General features: G+C 40.8%; 1 protein-coding gene across 1 annotated transcript in view; it reads left to right on the forward strand.

Annotated features, from left to right (window-relative positions):
* Positions 1–11,667: 11,667 nt before the first annotated feature.
* LOC129464024 (palmitoyltransferase ZDHHC20-like) overlaps positions 11,668–17,324 on the forward strand; it is a 54,789-nt gene continuing 49,132 nt past the window's right edge. Inside the window, exon 1 of the mRNA XM_055244856.2 lies at positions 11,668–11,701. The gene's annotated coding sequence lies outside the window, so the exon portion shown is untranslated. The remainder of the gene's footprint in view (positions 11,702–17,324) is intronic.

Consider the following 17,324-nt stretch of genomic DNA (forward strand, 5'->3'; position numbering starts at 1 on the left):
TGCACATATCTTATTCCATTCGGCAAGTTGTCTCTCCACTCTGTTGTTTCCTTTGCTGTGCAGAAGCTTTTTAGTTTGATGGAATCTCACCTATGTTTGTTTTTGTTGCCTGTGCTTTTGGGTTCATGTCTAAAAGATCATTGCCAAGGCCAGTACCAAGAAGCTTTTCCCTACGTTTTCTCAAAATGGATTAAAGACTTAAACATAAAACCTGAAACTGTAAAGCCACATTTCATCATTTTAATCAGTTCCTGGCAAATATTTACAACTCAGTTGCCCCATCTGTCACTCCCATGCTTGCCTGGAAAAATCCCTCCCCTGGTGTCTGCATCTCTGCACCACCCACACGTGTGAATCCAAACAGCCTGGAGAAAAAAACCCAACCAATGCCAATGGGTGTCACTCTGCATTGCTGACTGGACTTCAGTGGCCACAATTATTGCCAGCCAATCCTGCTGCAGTTTATTAATCAGCTGGCTCCTCCTTTTCCTGGATTCCAGCTCATACTCCTCTATCCTGGAGCCTCCAATGCTCCTTCCTCCTGCTCTCACTCGAGGGGAGCTGGCTCCCATTCACAACTTACCTGGGACATGGAAGCCGTCAGAAGAGAGTGCCTTTATGCTCCCGTACTCACCTCCTGTTTCCTAGAGAAGTCACTGGGTGTCTACCAGAGCTTGTGTCCCCCTCACCTATTCCAGGATTTCACTCGGCCCTTGTCGCCTTCAATAAGTCTGATATGTCCACACTTTGAAACTGCTCGACCTAAAGAGGGTGAGGCTGTGTTTTGACACCGTGAAACCACTTTTTCCTCCTGGGCCTCCAGGCCTGTGATGGGAGAGCCTGCCCTGGAGACATTTTCCCCATGGTCTTGGGGATTAACATTAGGCTCCTTGCTACTTATGCAAATTTCTGCAGCCAGCTTGAATTTCTCCTCAGAAAATGGGTTTTTATTTTCTATTGCATTGTTAGGCTGCAAGTTTTCTGAACTTTTATGCTCTGTTTCCCTTTTAAAACAGAATGCGTTTAACAGCACCCAAGTCACCTTTTGAATGTTTTGCTGCTTAGAAGTTTCTTCTGCCAGATACCCAAAATGTCTCTCTCAAGTTCAAAGTTCCACAAAACTCTAGGGCAGGGGTAAAATGCTGCCGGTCTCTTTGCTAAAAGATAACAAGGGTCACTTTTGCTCCAGTTCCCAACAAGTTCCTCATCTCCATCTGAGACCACCTCAGCCTGGACCTTATTGTTCATATTATTATCAGCCTTTTTGCCAAAGCCATTCAACAACTCTCTAGCAGTTCCAAACTTTCCCACATTTTCCTGTCTTCTTCTGAGCCCTCCAGACTGTTCCAACCATCTGCCTATTATCTAGATCCAAAGTCACTTCCACATTTTAGGATTATCTTTTCAGCAGTGCCACACTCTACTGGTACCAGTTTACTGTATTAGTCTGTTTTCATGCTGATAAAGATATATCTGAGACTGGGAAGAAAGAGGTTTAATTTGACTTACAGTTTTACATGGTTGGGGAGAACTTAGAAACATGGTGGAAGGCGAAAGGTACTTCTTACATGGCAGTGGCAAGAGAAAATGAGAAAGAAGCAAAAGCAGAAACCCCTGATAAACCCATCAGATCTCATGAGACTTATTCACTATCATGAGAATAGCATGGGAAAGACCGGCCCCCATGATTCAGTTACTTCCCCCTGGGTCCTTCCCACAACACATGGGAATTGAGAGATACAGTTCAAGTTGGGATTTGGGTGGGGACACAACCAAACCATATCAGATGGTGTCCTTATAAATGGAAAGGGGAGGACTTAGGCTCTTGCTGGGTGTGTTAAGTTTGAGATGTCCAAGAGTAGATGCTGAATACATGTCTCAAAGTGTAAATCTGGAGCTCAGGGGACAGTTCTGGGTGGGATATATGAATTTGATCATGACTGTAAAGATGGTTCGGGGAAGCTACAACCACCACTGAGCTCTCAGACCTGTGATGTAGAGTCTGACAGGCCAATGCCAGCCAGAGTTTCTAAATCCTGTATGGAATAATTAAGTACATAGCTATAGCTTGAATGTGTTCCCCAAAGGTCCTGTGTTGGAAACTTAATCCCCAGTGCAATGATGTTGAAAGGTGGGACTTTAAGAGTTGATTAGGTCATGAGAGTTCTGCCTTCATGGATGGATTAATGCCATTTTCAGGAGGGGGTGGGTTAATTATCTCAGAAAGTGGGTTCCTGATGAGAGAATAAGTCTGGCTCTTTTCCCTTCTCTCCCTCTCTCTCCCTTTCTCCCACCCTGTGATGCCTTCAACCATGGGATGACACAGCAAGAAGGCTCTCCCTAGATGCCAGCACCTTGATATTGGATTTCTCAGCCTACAGAACTCTGAGAAATAAATTTCTTTTCTTTATAAATTACCCAGTCTCTGGTATTCTGTTATGGCAGCACGAAACAGACTAAGACACATACCGAACAGATTTTAGTCTCCCACCCCAGAGGGAGCAAGGTCTAGTCATTCTCCTGCCTCTGTCACAGAGTCCTTATCACGTGAAGGCAGGTAGAGACTTACTAAGGACTGGCCTCTTACAAAGAAAGAAAATTCTCATGCCCCTCCCGGGTGTTAACTGAATAAAAATATTTCTTTTGTAGTAATTCTTAAATTTATGTAATTATACAAGTAAGTATAAATACTGTCTTAGTCAGTTCAAGCTACTGAAACTAACTACCATACACCAAGTGGCTGATGAGCAACAGAAATTTATTTCTTACTATTCTAGAGGGTGGAAGTCTGCAATCAGGGGGACAGCATGATTGGGTTCTGGTGAGGGCCTGCTTCCAGGATGCAGCCAGCCAACTTCTCACTATGTCCTCATGTGGCCAAGAGAGATTATCTCTCACATGTCTCTTCTTACAAATGCATTGTCTTAGTCCATTTGTGCTGCTACAACAAAATACCAGAGACTAATAATTTAATTGTGCACTTAAAAATAACTAAAAGAGTATAATTGGAAAGTTTGTAACACAAAAGATAAATGCCCGAGGGAATGGAGACCCCATTCTTCATGATGTGATTATTATGCAGTGTGTGCCTATATTGAAACATCTCACTTACCCCAGAAATATATGTACCTACTTAGTACCCACAAAACTTTGAAGTTAAAAAATTTTTTTAAACAAACAAAATACCTGAGACTGGGTAATTTATAAAGAACAGCAATTAATTTTCCCCATTCTGGAGGCTGGGAAGTTCAAGATCAAGGTGCCAGTGGATTCAGTTGTCTGATGACCATCCAGTCACTGCTTCCAAGATAGTGCCTTATTGCTGTATACTGCAGAGGTGAGGATGCTGTGTCCTCACATAGCAGAAGGCTGAAGGGCAAAAGGGATGAACTTACTCTACCAAGCCTGATGTAAGGGTGCCTAATTCCATGTGGGAAGAAGGAACCCTCATAGCCTAATCACTTCTTAAAGGCCCCACTTCTTAATATTATCACATTGACAACACCTGAGTTTTGGAAGGGACACATTCAAAGCATAGCATTCCACCACTCCGACCCTGGCACCCCAAATTCATGTCCTTCTCACATGCAAAATATGTTCATTCCATCCCAATAGCTCCAAATCTCTTAACTCATTCCAGTATCAACTTAAGAGTCTAGAGTCCACAGACTCATCTAAATCTGATATGGGTGAGACTCTAGGCAGGAGTCATTCTAAGACAAATTTCCCTCCCTCCCACTGTGAGCATGTGAAATCAAACAAGTTACATGTTTCCAAAATACTTTGGTGGTACAGGGACAGGACAGACATTTCCACTCCAAAAGAGAGAAATAGGAAAGAGGAAAGGAATAACAGATCTCGAGTAAGTCCAAAACCTAACAGGGAAAATGACATTAAATCTTAAGGCATTAAATCTTCTTTGACTCTACATTTTGGTATCTGAATTTACTGGGTGGGGGTTGATCCCCCACAGCCCTGGGCAGCCCCATCCCCATGGCTTTGCTGACCTCGGCCCACACAGCCACTCTCAGGGGTTGGAGTTGGGTGCCTGTGGCTCTCGCCAGTTGGCATTGCTTGCTGGTGTGAGTTCCAGAGTCCAAAGGCTGGAGAACCTGGAGTTCTGATGTCCAAGGGCAAGAGAAGAAGGGCATCTCAGCTCTGGTAAAGAGAGGGAGAGAACTCTGCTGTTCTTCTGCCTTTTTGTTCCATTCAGGCTCCCAGTCAGTTGGCTGGTCGCCCACATCGAAGGCAGATTTCCCCACACTTAGTCCATTGACCCACAAGCCAGTCTCCTTGGGAAACACTCTAGTCCAAAGTAAAACCAGCTGGGTGTCCCTTTCAGCAGAAGAGGAATAGCTCAGTGCCTGCTGAAGCATTCAGAGTAAATGATGCTTTATCAGCTTTCTGAGAATTCCTCAATTCAGCCAAGTTGACACCCAAAGTCAACCATCACGAGCATTAATCCCATTATGAGGGCTCTGCCATCATGACCTAATCACCTCCCAAAGGCCCGACCTCCTAATACCATCACCTTGGGGGTTAGGATTTTAACACACGAATGTTGGAGGTACACAAACATTCAGTCCATTGCAAATGCCTTATGCTTATAGCTATTACAAAATTATCAATCCAAAATAAATTGAAGGACTATGTAACAACAAAGCCATATACCTTCCTACCTCCAACTGACCCTAGTTTGAGAAACCTTGAACAGAAGAATTCTAGCATCCTTTGCAGTTCTTTTTATTTTTATTTTTTGGAGACGGAGTCTCACTCTGTTGCCCAGGCTAGAGTGTAGTGGCATGATCTTGGCTCACTGCAACCTCCACCTCCTGGGTTCAAGCGATTCTCCTGCCTCAGCCTCCTGAGTAGCTGAGATTACTGGTGCCCACCACCATGCCTGGCTAATTTTTGTATTTTCAGTAGAGATGGGGTTTCACCATGTTTACCAGGCTGGTCTCAAACACCTAACCTCAGATGATTCATCCGCCTCAGCCTCCCAAAATGCTGGGATTACTGGTGTGAGCCACCATGCCTGGCCCCATCCTTTACAGTTCAAACATGCAATGATTTTCTTTTAATTTTAATTAATTAGTTAACATTTAAGAGACAGGGCTTTGCTATGTTGCCCAGGCTGTAGTTCAGTGGTTATCCAGAGGCACAATCATCATGCACTACACAGCCTGGAAATCCTGTGCTCAATTGATGCCCCCATCTCAGCCGACCCAGTAGCTGAGACTATAGGTTTGGGCCATCATGCCCAGCTAACATGCAATGATTTTCTGAGCCTACAGTGGTGAGAGAGAGGAACCAGCTTGATGCAGCGAGGATAAGAGGGTTAATTGGAAAATAGTTACCTAAAGATCTAAAGTCTGCATGGAAAGCAGCATTTAAAAAAAATAGATAATAAAAATTAGCATTTAACTCAGAGAAACTAAAAAAAATGAGGGTAGAAAAAAAAAGAGCAATTTTACTGCTTTGGTGAAAAGAAATCCTTCTTCGAATTTGAAAAGGCTCAACTTTCAATCTTTTCTGACTCACTTGGCCCCATACCTAACAGCCTTAGTTAAAAAGAAATTGTAAGAATAGTTAGATTTTTCTAAATAATTTCTAAATAATTATGACATTTGGTTTATACTTGAAGCAGCTCAGGGTGCTATTTATTTTATTAATCATAGATCAGAAGGGAATTCATGTTTACAGCTGCTCACCTAGCATTACTAGTGTTATTTTGTGCATTCCTTTCTGGAATTTCATGTGTATATATGCCTGTATATGTGTGTGTATATATATGTGTATGTGTATATATATACACATATATACACATATACATATATACATATATACATATACACATATACACATATATACATATATATGTGCATATAGACATATATATTTACATATACACATATATACATATACACATATATATGTATCTGTATATATAGATACATATATACATATACAGATACATATATATATATTTCTTTTTTTTAATTGAGATGAAGTTTTGCTCTTTGTTGGCCAGGCTGGAGTGCAGTGGCATAATCTTGGCTCACTGCAACATCTGCCTCCTGGGTTTAAGCAATTCTCCTACCTCAGCCTCCCAAGTAGCTGGGATTACAGGCTCCTGCCACCATGCCCAGCTGATTTTTGTATTTTTAGTAGAGATGGGGATTCACCATGTTGGCCAGGCTGGTCTCAAACTCCTGACCTCAGGTGATCTGCCCGCCTTGGCCTCCCAAAGTGCTGGGATTACAAGCGTAAGCCACCACGCCCGGCCTGTATCTTTTACTCACTACAATCGTGTATTCTTTTAAAACTTAAGATTGTAAGATGTGTTGTTCTCTGTTGCCACATAGTGTTAGTTATACTTTTGTTGAGTGTAATAATATATTGCCTGGATATACCACAATTCACATAATCATCTTCCTGTCATTTAACCTGTCTCTGTCACGGGTATAAAAAATTCTGCAATGAACATCTTCATGCATACAGCTTTTATTATCTTGGGGATTAGTTTGTTTGGGCCAGATTCCCAGGTGGGAATTTCTAAGTTAAAGGGTGCTATTTTATTTCAAAAAAAAAATGTTTCTGATGATCTAGTTAGAGATTTGAGGATACAGCAGAAAGAAAGGCAGATTTGCAACAGATAGGAGCAAATTTTAAAATCCTGAGGGAGAAGTAGGGCTGTGTCACCCAGGCATGGATGGTCATCTCAACATAGGGGTGTTTGGTGCTCATCTTTCTAAACCTTTCTTGATGCCAACAGGCAAAACTGCTGGGAGCTGAGCAACAAGGGTGACTCAGAAGAACTCTGCTTAGATCCACCGGAAGTAGCATCTCCAGCCCGCGAACAGACATAGTTACCAAGGAGACCTCTGCATTTCCCCTCTTTTCCAGGTTAACAGTCCTGAGTCGGAGCTAGACGGTTGGATAGAATTAGTTAAAAATAAGGAGAAGAAAGGAAATGGCTTTAAAAGACAATTTAACTATTAACCTCAGGAGTCAGCACCAAGCACAACACAGAGAACATTCTGATCCATTGCTTTTTCTGTGTGACTTCATGGTTTGATCTTTTCTCTGAGATGAATTTATTTCCATGTTTCTTTAACAAAATAGAACCACCAGCATCTTCCATATGTATCCAAAAAATAATAATGGTTGTGTCGGATGTCGCTGCCACACAAGCCCACCGGGGCCCCTATGGGAAATGCGCTGAGGCCTAACAGGATGATTATTAAGGCCTTGTAGAAAGTAGGAACAAGGGGTCTCAAGCTCGCATACTCCATCCCCGGCATGACTCCACCGCTGCCAGACGTATTACTGTGGAAGTTTCAGGACCTGGGAACATGTTGCTCCTAGCTACTCAAAGAGTGCTCAGAAGCCTCCATGACTTTCTTCTCACTGGATTTGTACATTCCTACTGGCTTTTCTTAGCTTTAAAAGCCAGCCACACAGAAGCTGAGAACTGGGTCCTGAGGTGGGTGGGTCGCTGCTGCTGCTTGGGTAATGTCTTTGCAAGACCAGGATTTAGGATGTTGCTGCTTTCTACCAAGTGCGTTGTCTGTAGTTTGCAATAACAGCCTTCTTTAGCTTCGGGCTAACAAGACAGAAGGGTAGAATTTACCACTTAATGATGTGTGACACGTAGCCCACAAACTGGGTGTGCAAAAATATATACTTTTTCACATTTTCTTTTTTTTTTTTGAGACGGAGTCTCGCTCTGTCTCCCAGGCTGGAGTGCAGTGGCACAATCTTGGCTCACTGCAAGCTCCGCCTCCTGGGTTCACGCCATTCTCCTGCCTCAACCTCCCCAGTAGCTGGGACTACAGGTGCCCGCCACCACATCCGGCTAATTTTTTTTTACATTTTTAGTAGAGATGGGGTTTCACGGTGTTAGCCAGGATGGTGTCGATCCCCTGACCTTGTGATCCGCCCGCCTTGGCCTCCCAAAGTCCTCGGATTACAGGCACGAGTCACCGCGCCCAGCCCCTTTTCACATTTTCTAGCTCTGAACTTCTATTCAGTCAGATAAAAAACATAATGATGTTTGTTCCTGGGGGGGGTTCCCCCCTTCCTTAGCATTGGGCTACAATCATGGGGTTTAACAAAGTACTGTTGGCCACAGGGGCATCCATTTGGTCTTTGGACAGATAGGAGCAAATTTTAAAATCCCGAAGGAGAAGCAGTACACACAGGATGCAGCTGGGATGCCTGGTGACTGTCACTCCCATATCACACCTGAGGCAAGGAATTCCTGTGCATGGGCCTGTGGCCCCATCTGTCTGGACCCCTCATGGGGGTGGAAATGTGGCCATTTCCTTCCTGGAGTTTATTGACCTCTCTGAGGGGCATGCCTGGGCTTGGTGGCGGGCAGTGGCAGAAGTGGCAGGAGCATTTCTTTTAAGCCTGCATGCTTCTTTCTTCCTTTAGGTTTCCTCAAGGTGCTCTGTGAATTCCCTTTCCCTAAGTGTTTAGGGTTTCCTACAAAATAAGGAATCAAGAAGCGAGTTTCTTTGGTTGCAGGCCCTATTTACAGTATTAAGCACATAGCTTCTCTCTCTCTCTCTCTCTCTCTCTCATATTAACATCTTAAAATAGCACTCTGCCAAATTATTCTTCTTGCAAATCCTTGTGCTCACTTAAAGAAAAGTGTACTTTTCATCCAAGTTTCCCATCATCTCTCAATAAGGTTGGACCTCTCTCCCAAATTGAGCTCTTTCTCTCTCTTTTTTTTTTTTTTGTGATCAAGTCTTGCTTATTTTAGAAGCACGAACAGTAGAACTAGGCTGACTCAGCAGCCTCAATCTGCCTTTTCCTGTGAGGACAGGGTGTGAGGACTCCTGTGTGCAATCTGCACACAGAAGAGTCTTCTCTACAAGGGTGAGGTTGAGGTAAGTTGGCTCTGGGTATCTTTGGATCAGTTGCAAAAGGCCAGAGAGCCCCCAATACCCTTGGCCAAGAGCATCCCAAGCTGGTTCTGTCCACACCCAAGAGCATCCCAAGCTGGTTCTGTCTGCACCCAGGCAAAGCCACATTCTGGTGAGGAAGTCATAGTGCCTGGTGGGCACCAGGAAGGGCTCAGGTGTTCAAGAACAACTTGCAGTGAGGCTCTATGGCCAGCAAGCATTTGCTTCCCCAGCCCAGTCATCTCTGCAGAGTCTTCAAAGAGGGGGCATCCCAGGCAGCCGGACTTTACATGCACACGCACAGCAGCACTTGGCTGTGTAGGAGACATGTTCTCCAGCCACCCTCAGGGTGGAGATGTGAACATGGACACTGGGTAAATATGTGCTTTACAGCAGATGACTGAGACACAGACATAGGAGGAGAGGCAGGCACAGCCACAAGGCAGTGACCTAGCTGGGGAGGGAAGGGCTGTTCCAGATGTGAGCAGGGCTCTGTGGCTAGGGGTGAATGGTGTCTTTGAGGGGCATGGGAGCACAGAGAGGTTTGGGTTGGGGGCCAGGTAGCATGACAGGCTGGTCATGCTACCCACCCTTGAATTATACACGGCCCTTCAAGGAGGTTCCTCACTCTTGGAAAAGGCCACCTGCCACCCATGACTGCAAGTCCCTATGTAAAGTTTCAAGTCAAATAGAGTAACTTATAAAAATAAAAGCGCATCATGACCACATAGGTGGGACTATAGGTGCATGCCACCACACCTGGCTAATTTTTGCATTTTTTAGTACAGATGGGATTTCACCATGTTGGCCAGGCTGGTCTCGAATTCCTGACCTCAAGGGATCCGCCCATCTCAGCCTCTCAAAGTGCTGAGATGACAGGTGTGAGCCACCGTGCCCAGCCTAGCTTTGTTTTTATATGAAGCAGTTTTATTGTTCCCTGAATATCTTAGTGAGAAGCTGGAAGAGACAACCACTGGAAACTGTTAGCTAGATGTTATTTTAAATTCAGATTTTCTACTTGGGAGGAGGGTAATAACACAGTATATTACCAAGTTTTCATCCTTACCAGTAGTCTGAACAGACTTTTAGTTCAAATCCCATCTATACTACATATACTAGCTCTGTGACCTTAGGAAGGTCATTTAATTGTTTTGAGCCTTAGTTTACTTATCTGTAAAATGGAGCTAATGATAACTTGAAGGGTTGTTACTATTCTAAGACATGATTCCACACTTCAAGGAGCATTTATTCCAGTAAGGTGAGACAGACATATTGACAAGTAATTGAAAAAATAGAAAAAAAGAAAAATGAGATGATGTGGTAAAGATGGAAGAGTGATCAGTGGTGATACAAAGGAGTTATCTACTCTGCCTAAAGAGGGACTCAGGAAGGCTTTACAAAGGAGCTAGTATTCAAAACGGGCCTTGAAGGATGAATAGACAAGGTACATGGCACATATGAAACAGCTTGATGCATTTGGGAAACCACGATTTGTTCAGAATAATCAGACCAGAAATATGGGCAAATGACAGAAGACACTAGAGAGGGCCTGGCGCAGTGGCTCATGCCTGTAATTCCAACACTTTGGGAGGCTGAGGCGGGCGGATTCACTTGAAGTCAGGAGTTTGAGACCAGCCTGGCCAACATGGTGCAAACCTGTCTCTACTAAAAATACAAAAATTAGCCAGGCGTAGTGGCACGCACCTGTAATCCCAGCTACTCTGGAGGCTGAGGCAGGAGAATCACTTGAACCCGGGAGGTGGAGTTTGCACTGAGCCAAGATTGTGCCACTGCACTCCAGGCTGGGCGGCAGAGCTAGACCCTGTCTCAAAAAGAAAAAAAAAAAGGAAGAAACTAGAGAGATAGACAGATTGTAGATTACAGAGGGCTTGTAGTGTTTGCTACCCTGAAGATTTTGGACTTCATTCTGAAGTTGCTCACAGGTATCGAAGAGTATTCATCAGATTTGCTAGTGGTGGTGGTGTGTTACACTGACTGTAGGAAGATGCCTTAAGCTGTTGCATTTGAGGAAGACAGTGCGGAGGTATTGAAAAATAGGTGACAGATTATAAAGAGACTTTGATAGTAGAACCAACAGGACTCGAGGCCATTGGATTATCCAGGAAGAAAGAGTAAATAGCAGTTCGCAGGGTTTCAGGATTGGTAGACTGAAGTGGTTGTTGGCTTTATTCATCACAATAGTAATACAAGATGGAAGAAAATATACGAGAGGTAGACACTGAATTACCTTTTCTCTATGTAGTCTGACTTCTTCAGTATTTGATTATTCAGAGAAAAAAAAACACTAAAAATTAGCAGGGTAAGTTCCTCTACTTTTTTCTTTAGAAAAATACATTTGTCTTGAGTATAGATTCACAAAGAGGTTGATAAGAGTACATCACAGACTAACAAATAAGTTATGGGGGTCATAGAAGACAGTTCTGTTCATTCTGCAGATATCATTAAGGAAAGAGCTAAAGAAAGCATTGCAGCTATAACCATGTTGATACACTTAAAATTAATAAAGTTCTGAAAACATTTAGTGTGACTGTAGTGTTAATGATAAAGAATTTGGATTTTAGCATTTGAATGGTTTTGGAGTTTTTTAAGTGCAATTTTGACTTTGCATTAGTGTCTACAATTTATAACTAAAGTTTATTTTTTTGAAAATGATATTAAGATGAATATTCAACCTGAAATAAAACTTACGTACAAAATGTTTAAAGTATATTTATTCACTATTTTTTCTTCTATTCTAGTTACTATTTTTGGAAATGAAGAAAATGGTAAGGTACTTTTAGTTTCAATTTAAGTTTAATGCTTAATGATATTTTAACTGGAACATACTTTTTACTTAGTCATGAATGCATGTGTTTTTGTTTTTTAGAAATAAAATCCCTATCTTTACATTTTAAGTAATTAAAAGGAGATCTAGTAATGGGGTTATTTCCAGACCAAGACATTTCATGTGTTCTCATTTTGTGTTATTTATGTAAATTAAAGTAGACATTATTATGTGCAACACCTAGTACCCAAACTTGTTTGTGTATTTATATAAATATTTCTGTCTCATATGTTCTTCAAAACTTTTTATTTAGATTTTTTTAATATGAGTTCTAGCTAGGTTGAGGAGACAATTCTGCTTTCATGATGTCTGAATTTTATTGATGGTTCTCGTTTAGGTATTTGTTAAAATCACACTTTATAATGCAGAGATATTTAAGAAAATAACCAGACTGTAAATGTGTAAATTGCATTACCAGTTTAAGGAAGCTAAAGTTTTTATAACAACTAAGTAAAAAAGATAGTGCCTAGAGGGAAAAATCATTTCTCAAAATTTCACTGGGATAAAAGCAAATTTCATAAGTCTGTTGAAATTAAATTTAAACAAAATTTAATTGGACATACAAAACTCCAGAGGATTTCTAAAATACTTGAACAGTTAGAAATTATTAATAAAGTAATTCCTCTTACTGGAGACAATTAGGCATTAAGTATGTAAATCTTAAATTACTTTTAAATTTAATTTCTCAGTAACAGAATAAATGCAGACTCAATCTTGGTTGGCTTATTTTCTTTCTTTAAATCAAAAATGTTTCCTGTATGTTGGAAGCACAGATATAGAAAGCAAAGAATTTCAGAAGTTCTTATAAAAGAACTTTTAACTTATATCATTATCTCTTGGGGCTATTTTTACCGTGTCTCTCAAAGAGTCTTTTTTTTTTTTTTTTTTTTTGAGACAGAGTCTCGCTCTGTCGCCCAGGCTGGAGTGCAGTGGCGATCGTGGCTCACTGCAAGCTCCACCTCCCAGGTTCACGCCATTCTCCTGCCTTAGCCTCCTGAGTAGCTGGGACTACAGGCGCCCACCACCACGTCCGGCTAATTTTTTGTATTTTTTTAGTAGAGACGGGGTTTTACTGTGTTAGTCAGGATGGTCTCGATCTCCTGACCTCGTGATCCGCCCACCTCGGCCTCCCAAGGTGCTGGGATTACAGGCGTGAGCCATGTTGCCTGGCCAAAGAGTCTTTCAATACAGTCTTTTGTTGTTGTTAGCTTGTTTGTTTTTAAATTCAGTTACGGGTGATTTTGAACTTTTGAACACAGAGTTTGGTATATAGGTTTCAGGTTTTTCTTTCAACTTTGATTGAATTTTCTCAGTTAACTATGATTTTACTTCCTATATTACTTGTAACCAGTGGTTTAATAGCATGTATGTGTAACCAGAAGTTTGCCTATTGATAATCACATTAATTTGAATTTAGTGAAAAGCATTGTTTTCTGCTATTCTTTACTCATTATAATTTAATGATAACATCTTTTAAGTACTTACTATATTCTAGGTCTTGTGTTAAGAGCTTTATTTTATCTGTTTTTTAACAGAATATATTTTTAAGCAAAACCATTTCCTTTTGTTTTCATGAAGAAAGGAAATATTCTAAAATTATATTAAATGTTTTTAAAACTGAAGAGTGTATTGTTTTTACATTTAAAGTATCTCAAAGTTACCATCTATCTCAAAGTTATACGATAGTGTATAGATGAGGAACAACAAGCTTGATTTAATATGGGGTCTAGGCAAAAATATTTATAAAGGAAGTAAGCAAAGTGAAGATAACATTGCAGGGTTGTTAAATGGTCTCAGTGTTATCATAGCAGTAGGAAACTAAGTTCTTGCACGCTTTTCCAAAGGAAAAACAAATGAAGCAATTATATATAATATATAAAATATACATATATATATTTTTTCTTTTTCTTTTTTTTTGAGATGGAGTCTCCCTCTGTCACTCAGGCTAGAGTGCAGTGGCACGATCTCGGCTCACTGCCACCTTTGCCTCCCAGGTTTAGGCGATCCTCCCACCTCAGCCTACCAAGTAGCTGAGATTACAAGTGTGCACCACTACGCCCAGCTAATTTTTTGTATTAGTAGAGATGGAGTTCTACTATGTTGGCCAGGCTGGTCTTGAACTCCTGACCTCAAGTGATCCGCCCACCCCAGCCTCCCAAAGTGCTGGGAATACAGGCACGAGCCACTGCACCTGGCCAAAGCAATGTTACTGAGTCCATTGGGTACACCATGGGGTTCAACCTGAAGGGAACTGACAGGATAGAGAAAGCAGATTTTGAGAAACCAGTTTTTTTTTTTTTTATTATACTTTAGGGTTTTAGGGTACATGTGCACAATGTGCAGGTTTGTTACATATGTATCCATGTGCCATGTTGATTTCCTGCACCCATTAACTCATCATTTATCATTAGGTGTATCTCCTAATGCTGTCCCTCCCCCCTCCCCCCACCCCACAACAGTCCCCGGAGTGTGATGTTCTCCTTCCTGTGTCCATGAGTTCTCATTGTTCAATTCCCACCTATGAGTGAGAACATGCGGTGTTTGGTTTTTTGTCCTTGCGATAGTTTACTGAGAATGATGTTTTCCAGCTTCATCCATGTCCCTACAAAGGACACGAACTCATCATTTTTTATGGCTGCATAGTATTCCATGGTGTATATGTGCCACATTTTCTTAATCCAGTCTATCGTTGTTGGACATTTGGGTTGGTTCCAACTGTTTGCTATTGTGAATAGTGCCGCAATAAACATACGTGTGCATGTGTCTTTATAGCAGCATGATTTATAGTCCTTTGGATATATACCCAGTAATGGGATGGCTGGGTCAAATGGTATTTCTAGTTCTAGATCCCTGAGGAATCGCCACACTGACTTCCACAATGGTTGAACTAGTTTACAGTCCCACCAACAGTGTAAAAGTGTTCCTATTTCTCCACATCCTCTCCAGCACCTGTTGTTTCCTGATTTTTTAATGATGGCCATTCTAACTGGTGTGAGATGGTATCTCACTGTGGTTTTGATTTGCATTTCTCTGATGGCCAGTGATGAGGAGCATTTCTTCATGTGTTTTTTGGCTGCATAAATGTCTTCTTTTGAGAAGTGTCTGTTCATGTCCTCTGCCCACTTTTTGATGGGGTTGTTTGTTTTTTTCTTGTAAATTTGTTTGAGTTCATTGTAGATTCTGGATATTAGCCCTTTGTCAGATGAGTAGGTTGCAAAGCCAAGATGGCCGAATAGGAACAGCTCCGGTCTCCAGCTCCCAGCCCCAGCGACACAGAAGACGGGTGATTTCTGCATTTCTGCTTGAGGTACCGGTTTCATCTCACTAGGGAGTGCTTAACAGTGGGTGCAGGACAGTCGGTGAAGCGCACTGTGCGCGAGCCGAAGCAGGGCGAGGCATTGCCTCACTCGGGAAGCGCAAGGGGTCAGGGAGTTCCCTTTCCTAGTCAAAGAAAGGGGAAACAGACGGCACCTGGAATCCTAATACTGCGCTTTTCCAACGGGCCTGGAAAACGGCACACTAGGAGAAACCAGTTTTTAATGTGTATGACAATCAATGTTAGTGGAAACAAAAAGAGCACATTTGAAAATGGAAGTTAGGGTTACGATTTTATCTTGGCATCAGATACTGGCTTAGAAGTAGAATATGACCATTAAGATGATGGTTTAAAACGTGGAGGAAACTATAATTTTAGCTAGGACATAGTGAAAAGAACCTTGGATTTTTGTCAAACAGATACGGGTTTGAATTCCGGCTTCATCATTTAATAACTGGACGTTGGGCAAAGTATTAAATTCTCTGAGCCTCACTGTTTACATCTGTAAACTGGAATAATACCTAAGAAGACTTACTGTGAGGGTTAGAAATAAGGCATAGATTATATGCCTTCTAGTTGGCTTTCAGTACATAGGAATGGTGATTTGAGTACCTATAGTCAAATATGGTGACTCAATAGTCCCACGGTTTTACTAGGGTGCACTGGTCATGAGGTTGGAATTCCACAGCCAAGAGGGAAAAGAAACTATGAGCAGCATATTTTACATCAACCACTGAGATGGATTGGAAGCAAGGAGACCAATTGGCTTTTGCAGCAATCCAAAGAACATAGGCAACAATTTATGAACTATGCACTGGCAGAGAAAATAATGATAATTATTTTGAAATTATTGAAAAATAATGAAAATAGTAATGAGTTCACTTGGAGAGAAATTTTAGGAGCTAGAATTAGTATTTGTACTGATAAGCTGTGAGATACAAGGAGTCATTTCAGGCCTGGGTTTCTGCATTGGTCAACTGTGTGACTGCAGTTTCTGTTCTCTGAGATCAGGCATGAACCCAATACAATTTCAAAAGAAAAGGTTGGGTTGCAACAGGGTTGTCAAATTATTATTATTATTTTATTTGAAAAGTACAAGCAATTTTTAAACCAAAAACAAAGGAAAATAAACCTCAGACCGAAGGAAGGACAGTACTTCAAACTGAATACATGTTAGCTTTTACAAAAGCTTCCTTACATTGTTCTTGGTCTTTCTTTTCTTTTTTTTTTTTTCAGCGCAGACCAGTGAACACTTTATCACTTCTTAAAATTGAGAAACACTGATATAGGGAATGCACAAAAAGGACCAAATTTTGCAGAAAATAATTAAAATACCTGGATAAGACTAATAGTAATATTAAGAGTCAGTATTTATTGAGGATTTATTGTGTGCCAGGCATTCTTCTAAGTGTTTTGCATGTATTACTTCATCAGTATTAAGCAGCTAACTTTACTGAAATAAGTACTTTAATTGAAATCTAAGCAAATTATTTGGAGAGTGCAATATGAAGAAGTAATGAATTCTGAAAGTAACAGAAAAGACCTTTGTGGAAGGAGTAGCATTTTATCTGAACTTTAAAAATGAGTAGAATTTCAGACCATTTTATCTGAACTTTAAAAATCAGTAGAATTTCAGACTTGTCTGTATTTGTTATCTTCAGTGGGTTTATGATGCTGCATTACAAACTGAAAAAGAGTTTAAGCATCTGGTAGATAGTTCTTCTTAAAGAAATCAGTACTGCTTCTTTGAAATATGTAGAATACAACAAAAAGCTTTTGAAATATGTTGGAATGTTACATTAATCTACTTGTGAAACAGTTATGTTAGATATTCAAAATGGCCAAAACTTTTTCTTGTTAGCCTGTATTGAACAGGGGAATGAAATTTAGGGTACTTTTTCTGAACAATACAGGGAATGAGTTATTCAGATGTATTCATCGTTTGTGGTGATGGTAACTTATTTTATTTACTTTCAGTTGACAGTTGCTTGGATTTAATGTTCATAGTAATAGATTCTGTTTTAAATAATTTTAAGTCATTTAAAATGAACTTTTGGAGAACTTGAAATACAGTGAGTGAAGAAAGTGTTTTAGCTTAAATCTTCAGCAATTTATTACAATCAAATCTCATCTTAAATCTCATCTTATAAACCAGACTGATAATCCTTAAACATAGGAACAGAATATTTCTTCATATCTAGTAATGTTTCCTCATGCAAGTAAAGTTTATATATTTGATGTTTCAGTA

The sequence above is a fragment of the Symphalangus syndactylus genome, chromosome 15, assembly GCF_028878055.3.
Source record: "Symphalangus syndactylus isolate Jambi chromosome 15, NHGRI_mSymSyn1-v2.1_pri, whole genome shotgun sequence".
Lineage (NCBI taxonomy): Eukaryota > Metazoa > Chordata > Mammalia > Primates > Hylobatidae > Symphalangus > Symphalangus syndactylus.